Here is a 14,341-nt window from a genome sequence, read left to right on the forward strand (position 1 = left end):
GATTTAAGGAAATTACCGTTGATCGGTGCATATACCAAAAGATTAGTGGGAGTAAATTAATATTTTTAGTCCTGTATGTTGATGACATTTTACTTGCTGCTAATGATCTAGGCATATTGCGTGAGACGAAAGACTTTCTCTCTATGAACTTTGAATGAAAGATATGGGTGAGACATCATATGTGATAAGGATAGAAATATTTTGTGATAGATCACAAGGATTATTGGGACTGTCTCAAAAAGGTTATATCGAAAGAGTTCTAGAGAGATTTAGCATGAACAATTAAGAATAGTTTCTATACAAAAAAATGGGACAAATTTAATCTAATGCAATGCCCAAAGAGTGATGTAGAACGAAAAGAAATGAAATCAATTCCTTCATCTTTTATTGTTGGAAGTTTGATGTATGTTCAAACTTGCACAAGATCGGATATTAGTTTTGCGGTCGGAATGCTAGGAAGATATCAAAGTAATCCTGGAATGAATTAATAAAAAAAACTGCAAAGAAAGTTTGTGGCATGTTATGAAGCCACAATTCATGCATTATGGTTGCGGAACTTCATTTCAAGACTTGGGGTTGTCGACACAATTACCAAGTCGCTGAAAATTTATTGTGATAATGCTGCAGCAGTATTCTTCTCCAAGAACAATAAGTACTCCAAATGTGCCAAACATAAATACTTTACTGTTGAGGAAGAAGTTCAGAAACAAAGAGTGTTACTTGAGAATATTAGAACTGATCTCATGATTGCAGATCCATTAACAAAAGGCTTACAACTAAAGATATTTAAAGAACATGTTCAAATGGGTCTTGGTTGTACTTATGATTGATACATTTATGATGTTTTTACACTCTGAGCTCAAATTATGTGTTTCTGATATACATTAATGAATTTCTTATTTCTCATAATGGTGTATACATTATTGTCTTGAGATATTACAAGATAAGTCTCTATGAGACATTATTGTGGACCATAATGTTATATGTTTTAGAGCTTGTGAACCTAGTATGATAAGTTGCTAATGTAGTAGTATATGGAAGGAAGTATGTAGCTTAAAATTTATGTACAACCGCCATAACTCGCATTAGTAGTTTGTTATATTGTGGTATTTATAATGGACATTATAAAAGAGATATATTAGACGCGCAACTAATGTTTATTAAATATTAATGCTATATGGTCATTGGGCCAAGTGGGAGAATGTAAGAATTATTATTTATTTACTATTAATTATTTCTTACTTATGGCCCAAGTTTACTTGGAATCAAAGTAATACCATAAATAATATTTAATAAGGAATAGATCTCGTCCGTACATTGGTTACTTGATGGACGTACCAGATTAAGTCATAACCTCTATAAATTGGTCCTACCTCCACCCATTAGGGTTACCACATATTCTCTACATTAATTCCATCGTTGACGGTTGTGGTAACATAAAGTTAGGGCAAGGAGGTAGAAACCAATTTACGACTAACGTTTCCGCTTCTCTTTGTGATGAAGTCTTCCGCATCAGGTATGTGCCTCTAACATTCTCTATGTAAGATTATCATGTTCAAGATCCTGAAAGTATTTAATCTTACACTTTTGACATTACCAATCGATGCACCTACCCAGGGCCGCTGCCTCTCTTGGGGAGGCAGACGACTCGACTCGGGCCAAACTTGGAACCTTAATGTGAACCCAGGAACAATCCAGGCTCGCATTTGGGGCTGAACCAATTGTAATTTTAATGGTAATGGCCGAGGCAAATGCAAGACTAGAGATTGTAATGGGCTGCTAGAATGTCAAGGTTATGGTAGTCCACCAACACTTTAGCCGAATTTGCACTTAACCAACCCAATAACTTGGACTTTATCGATATTTCTCTAGTTGATGGATTCAACATCCTTATGGAATTCAGCCCAATTAATGGTGGGTGTCGTAATCTCCTATGCAATGCATCTATTAACGACCAATGTCCAAACGAATTATGAACAGACTATGATGACTAGCATCCTCACTTATGGAATGAAATTGAGTTGATGGAGTAGCCAGTGCCCTTGAGTTATTCTCTTCGATATCGCCTTCTCTCATCGTTAAAGGCACCGGGTGGGTGTAACAACCCATGCACGGTTTTCAAGACGAACGAATTTTGTTGTACAAATGGGCCAGGGTCATGTGGTCCTACTAATTTGTCAAAAAATTTCAAATAAAGATGCCCAGAAGCTTATAATTATCCACAAAATGATCCAACAAGTTTGTTTACATGCCCTGCTGAAACAAATTACAAGGTTGTTTTCTGCCCTTGAAGGCTACAAATAAAAATTAAAACTATAGTACTAAAAACTATATATTATACTGAATAAGAATAGAGTGTGACAAAAGAGGAGAGAGCTGGTGAGTTGCCTTGTTCAATGTTGTTGCATTCATCTGCAGTTGATTTTATGAAATAAATAAGGTAAAGACTTTATGTTGTATTGGTATTACAGGTGTCAAAGAACGACTATCACAGTCAAAGAAAAAGGTAGAAATAATTTTAGGAACAAAAATTGTTTCTATAAATAAAATATTTGCCTATGATAAAAAAAAAAGGAAAATGGAAATTATAAGAGAAGGTATTTAGAAAATCTAAAGAAAACCTCTTGTAAATGTCTTAATCTAGAACAGATTAAGGAAAATCTACAAAGATCTTATGGTGAAAATCCCTTAGAAAAATGGGGAAAAAATCAAGAAAGGGAAACATTAATACTCAAAGACCCCAGTATCATAATTAGAGTAAAACCTATGCTCTATAACGAAGATGATAAAATTGAGTTTAGAGCTCAACTAAGAGAATTAATCAACCTAAAACTTTTTAGGATGAATAAAAGCCCTCATAGCAGTCCCATTTATGGTAAAAAACCATGCTGAAATAAAAAGAGGAAAAGCTCGAATGGTCATAAACTAAAAAGAGCTAAATAAAAATTGCATATTTGACAGATATTTTATCCCAAATAAAAACAATCTTATAAACCTTGCCAAGGGAAAAACTTACTTTTCAAAATTTGACTGTAAAAGTCAATTTTGGAAAATAAAATTAGCAGAAGAATCTATCCCATTAACAGCGTTTAGTACGCCTACTGGACACTACAAATGGTTAGTCATGCCTTTCGGATTAAAAATCTCCCTCAAAATCTTTCAAAGAAAGATGGACAAAATATTTTCCGAAAAGGAATTTTTAATCATTTATATAGATGATATCCTAATATGTTCTCACACATATCAAGAACATTTAACACATTTAAAAGAATTTTCAGAAATATGTTAAAAAAATGGAATTATTCTAAGCCAAAAAAGGCAGAAATAAACAAAAATGAAATAGAATTCTTAGGAATGATTATTTAAAAAAATGGAATACAACTACAAGCTCATATCTCAAAAAAGATTGTAGAATTCCCTGACAAATTGACAACGAAACAGGAAATACAGCAATTTTTAGGATGTCTTAATTATGCAGGAGAATTTATTTCGGATCTAGCAAAAAAGAAAAATATCCTGCAAAAATTAATAAGAAAATCCAACAGACTTGGATGGACTGAAGAACACACTCAGTGCATTAAAAATTAAAGGAAGAATGCTTTAAGTTACCAAAACTTAGATTACCAGAAGAAAATAACAATTTGGAATTACAAACAGATGCTTCTGACTATCATTGTAGAGCATTATTACAAACTGATTTAAATGAAATTTGTAGGTACACAAGTGGTACTTTTAATGAAGTGGAAACGAGATATTCCACTAATGAAAAGGAATTATTAGCTATTGTTAGAGGAATTAGGAAATTTTCAACTTTCCTATTACCAAAAAAAATTGTTATTAGAACTGATAACACGTATGTATCAAGATTAATCTCAAACACACTTCCATCAGAACCACATAGAGGGGTTGTGATGCATCCTCGGATACATGCTATGCGAAATTTGTTTAGCATTCTTTATGTTGTATAAAGGTCATTTCTTTTCAAAACACCTTTTGTATTCTTGTATTCAAATTACTCTTGTATTCTTATCATTTTTATCTCATGGATTGCTACAATCAATTTTATAGATTTTAGGCTTACAGATAAAAAAACCTTCTCTAAATCTTGTATGGACTTGTACAAGTTATATAGAGCTATGCGACGTTTTCATGCTCTTTTTCTCACTAAGTGTAAGTGATATTGAATGTGTTTCATATTACTCTAGAAACATGAATGATGTATATTGTATTGTTAGTTTAATCATATAATATTTGATTCCTTATAGGTACTAAGTATTTTCAATTCTATGGATATAATAAAAATATGATATAATTTGTTTTTAAAGATAATATTTATGAAATACAGAGTTTTGCGTTTATACCTTTCTTTTGTTCCTTCGTTGAATAGTTTTTATCACTACCGCAACAATTCTCCTTTCAGGCAATGAACAGTTTTTCGCCTCCCTGACCTCAGTCTTTCAGCTACTTTCCTATTATTCATCCTTTAGGCTGAAGATCCATATCTTCACTTAAGACTATTCTTGGAATTTAGAGAAGACAGATATACAAATCAAACTGCTTATTTCATAATTTTATCTTCACACACAAATCATACATATTTTACTTATCCTTAGAATATAAAAATACTTTTCCCTGACGGGAGAAGTTTCTACTCACTTATCAAGGTACCTAACATTGTTCTCTAATAGTTGTTTTAGAGAAAATGTAGTTTTCCTACTAAGTGTGATTTCTCTCTTCTTTTATAGATGTAAGGAGGGACTAAGTATTACATTTTTGTTTTTCAGGGACTCCCCTGAAAACTTGGATAATTATTATGTTCGTCCTTTAATCATAGTTGTAAGGATAATGATGGTCGACTAGATTTGACATCTCTTTTTGACCGAAAAGATAAAGTGTGAAGAGATAAGATTTCCTTTTGTCTCTTTCTTCATGACGTAAGTGCTTACGTCTTTTGTCTTGTTGATTTTACAGCTGTTTGTTTTCAAGCTGAAACTTTACTCTGATCCATCTTTATGTATCGAGTGTTTGTGATCTAGAAACTTACAGGCAAGCTTCCACGTTTCTTCAGTTGCTTCTAGTCTAAGTTCAATGTCAAGGATTTTTTCCTTCAATGTTTTGGATTTGGATTTTCCTTTAGTCATTAAGATCCAATCGTGATCTTGGTCTAAGACTTTGTAATCTTCATTCTAAAAACGTTTGAGAATAAAATATAGTTCTTTAATTCCCAAAGCTCTTTTAGTTTGTATCCATTTTTTGTTTAGATGCGGGAGCTTTTTATCTATTCATATTGTTTTGATATTAAAATCTTTCAATTTTTCTACCGTAATATAGTTGATGGTAGGAAAATATAGTTGCAAGTCTTTGCTTTCCATGGAGATACTAAAGAATCTGCAATAGACTCCTTCACCTTGTGCATAATTTTTTACTGAGCTTATCAGTTGTTCAGGTAGTTTGGATATCTCCTGTAGATTTGGTTAGCATAAACTTGGTCTAAGTAACCAAATCCAAATAATTGAGCTATAAAACCCAGTGATCCGTTCGGAAATATTGAAATTCTCGAAAACAAACTAGTTGTCCCTAAAACTCCGAATGTTTCTCCACTTGCTTTAGGGAGATTGTAAATATATCTTGTAAAAGCAATATATTCTTCCTCTTCGGATTTTGTTTTCCAACCTGAAAAGAAGAAAAAACTTATGTTCCAAATGGAACTTTGTTAACACTTCCTTATGGTTTCCCAGAGATAAATTTTTCAACTTTCGTTGAAGATGTGCTCTCTTCTTCTTTCGAAGAATTGGCCTCATTTTGATTTGCTTGGCTTTTACCTTTGTCATTAGACTCAGCTTTCGGCATATTCATGCTTACCGATGAGATGTTTTTGGCACTTGGTGCTAATAGGACAGCTCCTGCCACTTCGTTGGGATTAATATTCCTTTCAGGATTTGAATTCCTTCTTAGACATATGTCCAGATGTTCACATAACAAAAGAAATTCGTTCATATTTTAAATTTGATCATCACTGAGTTGATCGATTTCATATTGCATTTTTCTTGCTTGTTCGGACAAGCTTACTAATTCATCTCTGATGTTGAATAGTTTGTGGCTTTTTTCATCAATGGACTTTTCCACAAGTTGCATTTTTTTAAATACACTGTTAATCAGAATTTGTGTTTGATTATCCATATTGGACGTTTCTTGAGAGAAAATCTGCAAGAGAATTATCAATTCCTTTAATATGTTCTATTTTAAAAGAATAGAATGATAATAAAACCTGCCACCTATGCAATCTTCTGTATTGTGATTCTGATGGAAGTTTATTTGAGATTATATAATCCTGATACCTGCATGCTATCAATTCTAATAACAAATTGTTTTGATAACAGGAAAGCTGAAAATTTTCTAATTCCTCTAACAATAGCTAATAATTCCTTTTCATTAGTGCAATATCTCGTTTTCGCTTCATTCAAAGTACCACTTGTGTACCTGCAGATTTCATTTAAATCAGTTTGTAGTAATGCTCCATAATGATAGTCAGAACAATCTATTTGTAATACCAAATTGTCATTTTCTTCTGGTAATCTAAGTTTTGGTAACTTAGAGCATTCTTCCTTTAATTTTTTAATGTACTGAGTGTGCTCTTCAGTCCATCTTTCTTATTAATTTTTCCAGAATATTTTTCTTTTTTGCTAAATTCGGAATAAATTCTACTCCATAATTAAGACATCCTAAAAATCGTTGTATTTCTTGTTTCGTTGTCAATTTGTTAGGTCTACAATCTTTTTGAGACGTGAGCTTGTAATTCGATTCCATTTTTTGAAATAATCATTCCTAAGAATTCTATTTCATTTTTGTTTATTTCTGCCTTTTTCTGGCTTAGAATAATTCCATTACATATTTCTGAAAATTCTTTTAGATGTGTTAAATGTTCTTGATATGTGTGAGAACATATTAGTATATCATCTATATAGACAATTAAAAATTCCTTTTCGAAAAATATTTTGTCCATCTTCTTTGAAAGATTTTGAGGGGGATTTTTAATCCGAAAGGCATGACTAACAATTCGTAGTGTCCATTAGGCGTACTAAACATTGTTAATGGGATAGATTCTTCTACTAATTTTATTTGCCAAAATACACTTTTACAGTCAAATTTTGAAAAATAAGTTTTTCCCTTGGCAAGGTTTATAAGATTGTTTTTATTTGGGATAAAATATCCGTCAAATATGTAATTTTTATTTAGCTCTTTATAGTTTATGACCATTCGAGTCTTTCCTCTTTTTATTTCAGCATGGTTTCTTACCATAAATGTTGGACTGCTATGATGGCTTTTACTCATCCTAATAAGTCTTAGGTTGATTAATTCTCTGAGTTGAGCTCTAAACTCAATTTTATCATCATTGTTATAGAGCATAGGTTTTACTCTAATGATGATACTGGGATCTTTGAGTATTAAGGTTGCCCTTTCTTGATTTTTTTCCGAATTTTCTAAGGGATTTTCACCATAAGATCTTTGTAGATTTTCCTTAATCTGTTCTAGATTAAGACATTTACAAGAGATTTTCTTTATTTTTCTAAATGCCTTCTCTTATAATTTCTATTTTCCTTTTCTTTTTTTGTATCATAGGCAAATATTTTATTTATAGAAACAATTTTTTATCCTAAAATTATTTCTACCTTTTCCTTTGACTATGATAGTCGTTCTTTGACACATGTAATACCAATCATTGATATGTTGTTTTTATTGGTATCCTAGTCTTTTAGTAAAAAAGATTTTTCTAAACTAGCTTCTGATTCATTATCAATTTGACAACATGTTGTTATTTTAGTATCATAGAAAGTTATTTCTACGAAGACTGATATCTGGAAAGATGTTTCTTTGGGCATTTTAGATTTTTGGTATGAAACAAGTCTCATTTTCGTAACTCATTTCTATTCCATTTTTTATACTGTAGTCGTTTAGACTATTAAGGAACAGATTTCCTAAGATTAGGTTGTGATCACTTTCGTGATTTGTAATATAACAAGGGACTGTTTTTCTTATTGTATCTAATTGTATTGGTAAACCTACCACATTTATACAGCTAAAGTTATTTCCTTCAAAGGTCTTATAGATATAAGGGGTACCTTCGTGGATTGGTAATCCATCCAATACCATACCTTTGACATGATTTGTTGTTGCACCTGTTTGTAGCAAAATTTCTTGTTCTTTCCATTCGATTCCGTTAAAGATTCTTCCTGCAATTCTAGTAATGTTAGAAGTTTCAAGAATCCTTTTAGAATATTTGTGGGATATACTTTTCTTTATTTAATTTCTTCCATATTCTAATGAAGGTCTCGGATTGCTACTTGAGCTTCCTATTTCTTGTGATTTTTCAAAACGAATTTCATATTCTTCTTGAATTTGTGATTGTTGAATTTTTGCTTCAACAATTCTTGCTATTCCTACACATTCTTGATCTAATTCGATCATCTCTTTATTTTTGTATACACTACCATGATTAGAGTTTGTAACTGTATATAGAGCTTGGTAATAAATGCTCATGATGTGATTACTGTAACATCTGACAATTTGAAATAGCTAAGAAGAGGCTTGGAATTTGAAAATTTTCATTTTTGGAAAGGATTTGAAATTTTGGAATTTGGCTAAGTGTGGAAATCAGTGAGTTTTTGGCCAACTTTGAGCAGTCATAACTCCCAGCTCAAGATGAGTTAGGATTGGTTCCAGTTATGGTTGTGAAGCTTGTGGAATTATCTTTCCAACGCCACCGAGTTTGCTCGATTCCGAGTTCGTATGAGCGAGTTATTCCTTTTAGAAGTTGGGCAGTTGGCAGGGTAATCTGTCCGGGAAATTAAGGGCATTTTGGTCTTTTTCCCTAGCCATTTCTTTTGGGATTATATGGTGTGTTAGGATGATTTTGGATCATTTTTATTCCATTTTAAAGAGATAAAGTTAGGGTTCTTGAGAGTGAAGAAGAGAAGAAGAAGAGAGAAGAGGAGATCAACAAGTTACCGTCGTGGAAATCGTCGAGAGTGATCCCTATCAAGGTATGTGAATTCTTAGTGTGGGTTGATCCTTTCCCCCCACACACCAAGCTCATTTTATGATTTGAGGAAAGATTGGAATTGTTGTTGAAGTTGTTAGTTGTTGTTGATGTTGTTAGTCGTGTTGTTGAAGTTTATGGTTGGTTGTGAGACATGATTGGGTATGGTATGTAGAGGGATTGATGATCCTTAGTGTTTGGGGTTAGATCCATTGAAGTAAGGATGGTTTAGAATTGAAGAAAAAGGGGAGAAAAGTCAAGTTTCTGGGCAAAAGGGTTGGCGCGTCGCGCCTGCCAGCGCGCCCCAAAAGGGGCTCTAAGGTTTTCCCATTGGGGCGCCGCGCCTCTCAGAGCGCCAGCAGGTGACCTTTGACTTTCGAAGGCTGGCGCTCCGCGCCTTGCAGAGCGCCAAGGACACCATGTTCCCTCTTTCTTTCCATGCTTTCTCATGCATGTTCCTAGGTGGTATACCTATGTTCCCTAGTTGTTTCCAACACCCCAAAGTGTTTCTAAACATCCCAAACTCATCCAAATACGTGTGATCATATACCTTGAATCCATAGTTCAATTCAAGGCAAGTTAGTATCAAGTTAAAGAGAAGTTAGAGTCAAGTCAAGCCAGGTTAAGAAGTAAGTTCAAGCAAGTCCTCCAAGCTTTTCAAGAGTCTTCATTGAACGTTTTAACTTCATTTTTAAACTCAAGTTTCAAGTCAAGCAAAGAGCTTAGAGTTTCAAGCTAAGTAAAGAGTCTCAAGACTCAAGTTAAGTCAAGAGTGTAAGTTGAGTTCATTTCTCAAAAGCTATTAGGGAACTATGTATTCCCAAAAAAGTTTCTAAATGTTTTTACATTTGAGTAAGAAAAGGACTATGATTTCCAAAAGAGCCTTTGGGCTAGTTTTCAAGAAAAAGGAACATCGTTTCCAAGTGAGCCTTTGGGCTAGATTTTGAGTAATTATCTCATTTAAATAAAGATGTGTTTAAAACACTTATGAGTCAAAAGCATTTTGGGAGTAGTATCGAGCACCGATTTGGGGACGCGAGTTCATATTAAACTCAACTCTCCATAAGAACCATGTAGCCAACATGGGAGTTAACGGGTCATACTTTTTAGATGAACCCGTAAAGTTAAGCTAGTGGATCCACTTAGTAATGTTAGCTTCCTATATCAAGACCAGGTATAGGATGGTCCTCAGGCAACGTTAGGTAAAACGTTGTATCATTAGCTTCATATATCACGGCAAGATATAGGATAGTCATCGGGCAACGTGAGGTAAAACGTTGTATCACCACTCATATTTATAGTGGTGGTTTGTCGGTTAGAGAAGCTGCCACAGTAGAAAAAGCATGGTTCCTCGAGGGTTCTGCTTAGTATGGATGGGGGTATGGGACTTCATTCATACATTGCACAAGTAGACCTTGAGAGGAAGCATGGTATTTTCATGATATTATAAATATGTTTTTTACGTCATGTTTTAAGAGTTTTACAAGCTTTATATATTGCATGTGTTTTATTGTTTTATATATTGAGTTCAGTTATTCATGAGTTGAACAGAGCCAAGGTAAGTGTTCTCTTGTACTCCTTTCAAGCTTAAGTTGTGGTTTAGCTTCCCACCTCGCATACTCGTACATTCAATGTACTGATGCCAGTTGGCCTGCATCTTATGACGATGCAGACACAGGTACCCCGGATCAGCATCCTGCTCGTCGTTGATCCAGCTAAGCACTCCAGAGTCAGTAGTGAGCCTCCTTGCTTTCCGGAGGACTCAATTATTTTGTGTTCTTATTTCTGTTATATTAGGGTGTTGCAGGGTTTGTCCCAACATCCATCTTAGTATGTAGAGGCTTCATAGACAGTCAGTCAGTTAGTATTGAGTCTCTCATCTATGTATATATGAAAATATTCTATTTTGAGACTCGAGCTGCCTTTTGGCATGTTATGCATCAGTTGGTTGTTTATAACCTTTCATTGCATTGAGTTGTACTGTTGAGTTAAGTTCCACTGAGGTAAGAAAGCCAGACCAAGGGTTCGCCTGGGGCCAGCAATGGTCTCCTGGTGCCGATCCCGCCCAGGGTGTAGGCTCGGGGCGTGACAAACTTGGTATCAGAGCTCAGAGTTCAAGAGTCCTAGGGAGTCTATGAAGTCGTGTCTGTAGAGTCCTAGTTATCGATGTGAAGCGCGCCACATCTATAATTGGGAGGCTACAACATTTAGGAAAATTTCTCACTTCTTTCACACTCATCTCGTGCGTTATAGTTTATCTCTAAAGAGTTTCTTCCTAATCCGTGCTTGTGCGTGTTTTCAGATAATCATGCCTCCACGAAGAGTTGGTAGAGGGCGTCTTCCTAGACGTTATGTTGATAAGCAAGAGTTACCCTATGCACCAGGAGTGCAAGATCAAAGGGAAGTTTCTAATGCCGAGTTCAGAGAGGCAATTAGGATGTTGAGTCATGCAGTAACTAATCAGATTGGTCAGCAGAGGGGAGCTAGACATGAGGGAGCCGACACTTCAAGGATTCGTGAGTTCTTGGGGATGAATCCTCCTAATTTCATGGGTTCGAGTACTACTGAGGATCCAGAGGACTTCGTTGAGGAGTTGAAGAAGATTTTTGATGTGATGCATGTGGCAGATGCTGAGCGGGTTGAACTAGTTGTGTTTCAATTGAAGGACGTTGCTAGAGCTTGGTTCGACCAGTGGAAAGGGGGCAGAGTTGAGAATGCACCACCTGCGAGTTGGGCTTCTTTTGAGGAAGCTTTCTTGGGGCATTTCTTTCCTCAAGAATTGAAAGAGGCCAAGGTACGTGAGTTCCTCAAACTTAAGCAGGAGTCCTTGAGTGTTCATGAGTATAGTTTGAAGTTTACCCAACTATCCCGCTATGCTCCGGAGATGGTTGCGGATATGAGAAATAGAATGAGTTTGTTTGTTGTTGGGCTGTCTCGGTTGTCAAGTAAGGAAGGTAGGGCTGCAATGCTTATCGGGGACATGGACATATCTAGGTTGATGGTCTATGTGCAACAAGTCGAGGAAGAGAAGCTGAGGGACAGATAAGAGTTTAGAAATAAGAGAGCTAAGACCGGTAGTGAGTCCGGGCAGCAGAAAGGTAATGCGAATCGTTCTTCCTTTCAGCAAAGGCAAAAGGGACCTGCTCCATCATCTGTTAGTGTACCTGCACCCAGAAATAAAAATGGGTATGCAGGACAGAATTCACAGAACTTCAAAGCTGGACCTGCACAGTCTCAGAATAGTATAGCACAAGGAAGTAACCAGGGTCTTGCATGTGCTAGGTGTGATAGAGTCCATCCAGGGAAGTGTCGTCAAGGCCAGAAAGGTTGCTTCAATTGTGGGCAAGAGGGTCACTTCATGAAAGAGTGCCCTAAGAACAATCAAGGTAGTGGAAATCTGAGCAATAGGACTCATTCTTCATCAGTTGCTCCCCCAGACAGGACGACACCTAGAGGGGCTACCTCTAGTACCGGTGGAGGAGCAAATCGCCTCTATGCCATCAGCCGTCGTCATGAGCAAGAGAACTCTCCAAACGTTGTCACTGGTATGATCAAAGTCTTTGTTTTTGATGTGTATGCTAGTTATGCATCGATAGATTGTAGAACTCGAGCAGTCAAGTTTCAGTTTCTGAATGAGCCAGTCTTAGAGTGGAGTAGTAGTTCAGCAGTGCCTAAGGGTCATTTCATTTCATACCTTAAGGCGAGAAAGTTAGTTTCGAAGGGTTGTGTCTACCACTTAGTCCGAGTTCATGACTTTAGTGTTGAGATACCTCATTTTCAGTTAGTTCCTATAGTAAGAGAGTTTCCAGAAGTGTTTCCCGATGATCTACCCGGAATTCCTCCTGAGAGAGAAATAGATTTCGGCATAGATCTCATTCCAGATACTCGTCCTATCTCTATTCCGCCGTATAGAATGGCACCAGCAGAGTTGAAAGAGCAGTTGAAAGACCTTCTAGATAAGGGTTTCATTCGACCGAGTGTCTCACCTTGGGGTGCTCCGGTCTTGTTTATGAGAAAGAAAGATAGTTCACTTAGGATGTGTATAGATTACCGTCAGTTGAATAAGGTTACCATCAAGAATAAGTACCCTCTTCCGAGGATTGATGATCTTTTCGATTAGCTTTAGGGTGCCACCTATTTTTCAAAGATTGATCTCAGATCAGGCTATCATCAGTTAAGAGTAAGGGAATGTGATATTCCAAAGACAGCTTTCAGAACCAGATACGGTCATTACGAGTTTTTGGTCATGTCCTTTGGTTTGACCAATGCACCGGCATCTTTTATGGACTTGATGAATAGAGTCTTCAAACCTTATTTAGATACGTTTGTTATCATTTTCATTGATGACATACTAGTTTATTCAAGGAACGAGGAAGATCATGCTAATCACCTCAGAACAGTTCTTCAGACTTTGAAAGACAAAGAGTTGTATGCCAAGTTTTCTAAGTGTGAGTTTTGGCTCAGGTCTGTGGCATTCCTAGGCCACATTGTGTCCGGTGACGGAATCAAAGTAGATACTCGAAAGATTGAGGCAGTGTAGAATTGGCCTAGACCCACATCTCCAACTGAAATTAGGAGTTTCTTGGGTTTAGCTGTCTATTATAGAAGGTTTGTTGAGGGGTTCTCGTCTATTGCATCTCCTTTGAAAAATTTGACTCAGAAAGTAGTGAAATTTCAATGGTCTGAAGCTTGTGAGAAAAGCTTTCAGGAATTAAAAAAGAGATTGATTACAGTTCCAGTTTTGACGCTACCAGAAGGTACTCAAGGTCTTGTCGTGTAGTGTGATGCATCTAGAATTGGTTTGGGTTGTGTCCTAATGCAGAATGGCAAGGTTATAGCTTATGCCTCCAGACAGTTGAAAGTTCATGAGAAGAACTACCCGACCCATGACTTAGAGTTAGCGGTTATAGTGTTCACTTTGAAGATATGGCGTCATTACTTGTATGGTGTGCATGTTGATATATTCACTGATCACAAGAGCCTTCAATACGTACTTACTCAGAAGGAACTTAATCTCAGACAGAGGATGTGGTTAGAATTACTTAAGGATTATGACCTGAGTATTCTTTACCACCCAGGTAAGGCTAATGTTGTTGCTGATGCTTTAAGCAGGTTGTCTATGGGTAGCACCACTCATATTGAAGAAGGGAAGAAAGAGTTAGCAAAAGATGTGCACAGACTGGCATGCCTGGGAGTCAGACTTACAGATTCCGCAGAAGGATGAATAGAAGTAACGAGCAGGGCCGAGTCATCACTAGTGTCAGAAGTGAAAGAGAAGCAAGATCAAGATCCCATTTTGCTTAA

The 14,341-nt window shown here is 36.0% G+C and overlaps 2 protein-coding genes and 1 pseudogene across 2 annotated transcripts in view; all 3 read left to right on the forward strand.

Annotated features, from left to right (window-relative positions):
* LOC125820432 (uncharacterized) overlaps positions 1 to 14,341 on the forward strand; it is a 430,223-nt gene that overhangs the window by 410,118 nt on the left and 5,764 nt on the right. The gene's annotated exons all lie outside the window — the stretch shown is intronic.
* The window catches only part of LOC125820431 (SPX domain-containing membrane protein At4g22990-like), a 174,150-nt gene that overhangs the window by 102,110 nt on the left and 57,699 nt on the right, over positions 1 to 14,341 (forward strand). The window lies entirely within an intron of this gene.
* LOC125820319 (pathogenesis-related protein R major form-like) lies at positions 1,552 to 2,291 on the forward strand (annotated as a pseudogene).

Source organism: Solanum verrucosum, unplaced genomic scaffold (genome assembly GCF_900185275.1).
Source record: "Solanum verrucosum unplaced genomic scaffold, falcon-dt-bn FXZP01000229.1, whole genome shotgun sequence".
Taxonomy (NCBI): Eukaryota; Viridiplantae; Streptophyta; class Magnoliopsida; order Solanales; family Solanaceae; genus Solanum; species Solanum verrucosum.